Consider the following 3,547-nt stretch of genomic DNA (forward strand, 5'->3'; position numbering starts at 1 on the left):
GCCTGAGAATTAGGGGGTGAAGCAACCTGATTACCGCCCAGACAACACACCTCCCTAACTAAGCTGTGCACAAAGTGGGAGCCACAGGTGTATTCCTGAGTAATAGTGCAGAAAACCCAAACCAAGGTAGCAACAGAAAAACCTGAGGACCAAAGGTCCAGAAGAATCAGAGAAACACAAAGGACCCTAGTATAGACAAAAGACAAACACAATACTGCCCCATAGTCACACTTTACAACCTTGGGGACATAAGACACCGTGGAAAGAAATACCTAAGATGAGATGGAAAACACCTATCTTCTGGGGGAGGGAGGTAGCAGAATTCACGCCTGGAGAATTAGAGAAAATAGAGCAAAGAGACTACAAAGTAAGTAAGCTTAAGTGATTCTGGACATAAGAGAATAAAAACTATACAGAAAAAACCAGAACAGCATAAAAAATAAGAGGCATATTTCAGGGGGAAAAAATCTGTATAAATCCCAAAGATGAAAAATATATCATTTTTTTGAAACTTAGTAGATTAAAAATTTAAAAACTCAGTAGAAAAAGCTTAACTTAAAAGAAAGTTGGAAGGCAGAGTTGAAGAAATCCTACAAAATGAAACACAAAAAGATAAAAAAGAAATATTAAAAAGAAAGAGGCACAGAGAATAGAACATTACTAAGTGTTCCAGAAAGACACAATAGAGGGAATAGGAGTGAAATCTGCACTAAAAATGGCTATGGTGGAGACTGCTACCTGTTCCCAGTAACCAGTCTCCCCTCTGCCCTTTTCATAGAATCATCCATTTTTAGCTGAGAATTAGGTTGCCCAGAATAAAGACAGTTATTTCCCAGTTTCCTTACACCTGGATTGGCCATAAGACTGTGTTCTGGAATGTAACCAAAACAGCATGTACAACTTCCAGAAATGTCCTTGAAGGGAAGAGGTAGGATTCTTCTCTCTACTTTTTCTTTCCTACTAGCTCCAGTGCAGGTGGTATGATAAGTTTGACTGGAGAATCAACTTGCTGAGAATGAACAGTGGAACAAGAAAGTAGAAATGTCCCTGAGCCCCTGACACCATCAAACATCACCTGGAGAGCCTCATTTATGTGAAAAAGAAATAAACTTCTATCTCGTAGGAACCACTTTGATTTGCAGTTGTTTTTAAAAACCACTTGCAGCAGAATCTAATCGTAACTTCTGATTGAGAATTTTCTTCAATTAAAGAAAGATGGACGTCTTCGATTTGAAGGAGCGAAATGAATTTTGAGCTAGAAAAAAAGAAATTAAATCCACACATGGACACAGAATCATAAAACCACAGAACATCAAATGTACAGAGAGAAAAACTTTAAAGCAAATCAGAGAGAAAAGAGATTGTTGCCCATAAGGAAAGACAAACTTCTCAGCCACCGTGAGAGATGCAAGAAGAAAATGGGATCATATCTTGAAACTGCTGAAAGGCAGTAAAGTTCAACACAGAATTCCATGCTTAGCTGAACTATAATCAAGAATGAGGACAAAATATGGACATTGCCAGACATACACAGATTAGCAATGACAGCAAGTACCTGTATCATACAACTTGACAAGGCACTGTTCTAAGTACTTCATATATTTTAACTCATAATCTGTACAACAACCCTCTGAGGAAGATACTATTAATATTGTTATATTAGAGATGATGAAACTAAGATACAGGGAGGTTAAGTAACTTGCCCAAGGTCACACAGCTAGTAAGTAGCCAAACTGGGATTCAAGCATAGGCGTTCTGCTTCAGATTCCATGGTTTTAATCACTCAGAGGAATAGAGCTCATTACTCACAGATCTTCAGTGAGATTACCACTGAAATCATTTAAAAGATTGGTATGGTGTTTGCTTTGGCAGCACATTTGCTAAAATTGGAGCGATACAGAGAAGTTAAGCATGGCCCCTCTCGAGGATCACGTGCAAAAGCCTGGTATGGAACCTGGACGGAACAGGTACGATGTAAGCCGAAAAACAAGAAAAACAAATCAGCAAATCATATGGATCAACCTTCGTGTTAACTACAAAAATGTTCTTTCATGAAATAATTCTGATACTAGATTCTAGGGGACTTTTTTCCTCTTGTAGTGTCTTTATTTGGCAAAAGAAAATATTTGGCGACTCTATGTCAGTTCCCCCAAAATTTTGGTAATTTTCCTAGTCTGTGAAATCATCGTCTGGCAACCATTGATCTATTGTGCAACAAAGGTTTTTTGTTTTTTAAGCAAATTTGCAAAGTTAATTACTGGTGTGTCATACAAAAAAAATATTTATTGGTATTAGTATATTTTGTTATTTGTATTCATCCTGTGAGGACAGGCTGCCTGTAACCATTAGCGAGAATCGCTATTTTCCTCAAACATGGCTCCCGTGAAGGACATGCTATAAATCAAAATGTAAAAAGGAGAAAAAAACCCTTTCTAGCACAGAAACTCATTGCTAACTTATTAAGGTTTATGGAGAGAATGCTTTTTGTTGATAAATTATATCAAGATGATCTACAATATTTCAGCCCGGAAGGCGGAGCCCAGTGCTGGTATGTGCCCGCCAAAATCAAAGATGGGCAACCACACGGAACACTTCTGAAAGAGTGAAGTTTGTAAGAACTAGAGAATACATGTTACTTTTTACTTGTAATAATAACTATTTAAAATTTTTCTTCAAATTACTCTGTAAACTTTTGAATACTGTAGATTAAGAAAGCCAAATGTTTTACTCTGAAGTAATTTTATAGGTCACACAATTTCCCCATTCTCTAGTCAACCTTGCTTCAGAAAGAGATACTCAGAAAATGGTCACCAGAGTTCCCAGCAATTTGTTTCACAATCATAAGCAAATGAATTGAAAAAAAAATGTATGACCTAGCACAATTTCCATGGCTAGAATCTTAATTGTGGCAGTAACAAAAACTGAATTTCCAGATTAAGTTCTTCTGTAAAAACATTTTAATTTCTTTAGGGTGCTATTGTTTGTTGCTTCACTTTTTTTTTTTTTTTTTACGAGTCTATGTGTTTCATGCACATCTATGTAAGAGTCCATGTGTTTCATGCAAGTCTATGCAAGAGTCTGTGTATTTTACTATGGAAGGGGTTGGGAATATTGAGAAGGCATTTTTAATAGTCAGCATATAAAGTCAAAATTCCCTTGAAAGTCCCCTATATAACCCATGATGTACAGTATACAAATTTTATATACAGTAATTCTTATATACACTAAAAAATATCATTGAGATGTAGGACAAAAGGAAAATCCCTACCAGATGTCTGCCTACCTGTGGACCTGTCCTCCATTCTGGTTTTCTTTACACTTCTATAACCTTAGTACATGCTTGTGTGGTGAAGGATTAACCTTGTCCAAAGGTCTGGCTTTTGCTCTTGAGACTTCTGTGAGGTAACTTCTAAGACCTTGGATATCCTGCTTGATAAGAGTGTCTTTGTTCTTCTGGGGACCCTGGGCCATGCCAGAAAGTCTCTGCTGACACTGCAATTTTTGGTGGGGGGAGAGGTCTTGGGCCACACAGTATTAGTTTGACCTC

General features: G+C 37.3%; 1 non-coding gene across 1 annotated transcript; it reads left to right on the forward strand.

Annotated features, from left to right (window-relative positions):
- The first annotated feature begins 1,856 nt into the window (after nt 1–1,856).
- On the forward strand, nt 1,857–1,962 carry LOC113247515 (U6 spliceosomal RNA). The gene has a single exon (XR_003313278.2). It is a non-coding gene; the product is annotated as a U6 spliceosomal RNA (small nuclear RNA).
- The last annotated feature ends 1,585 nt before the right edge of the window (nt 1,963–3,547 follow it).

Source organism: Ursus arctos, unplaced genomic scaffold, assembly GCF_023065955.2.
Source record: "Ursus arctos isolate Adak ecotype North America unplaced genomic scaffold, UrsArc2.0 scaffold_8, whole genome shotgun sequence".
Classification (NCBI taxonomy): domain Eukaryota; kingdom Metazoa; phylum Chordata; class Mammalia; order Carnivora; family Ursidae; genus Ursus; species Ursus arctos.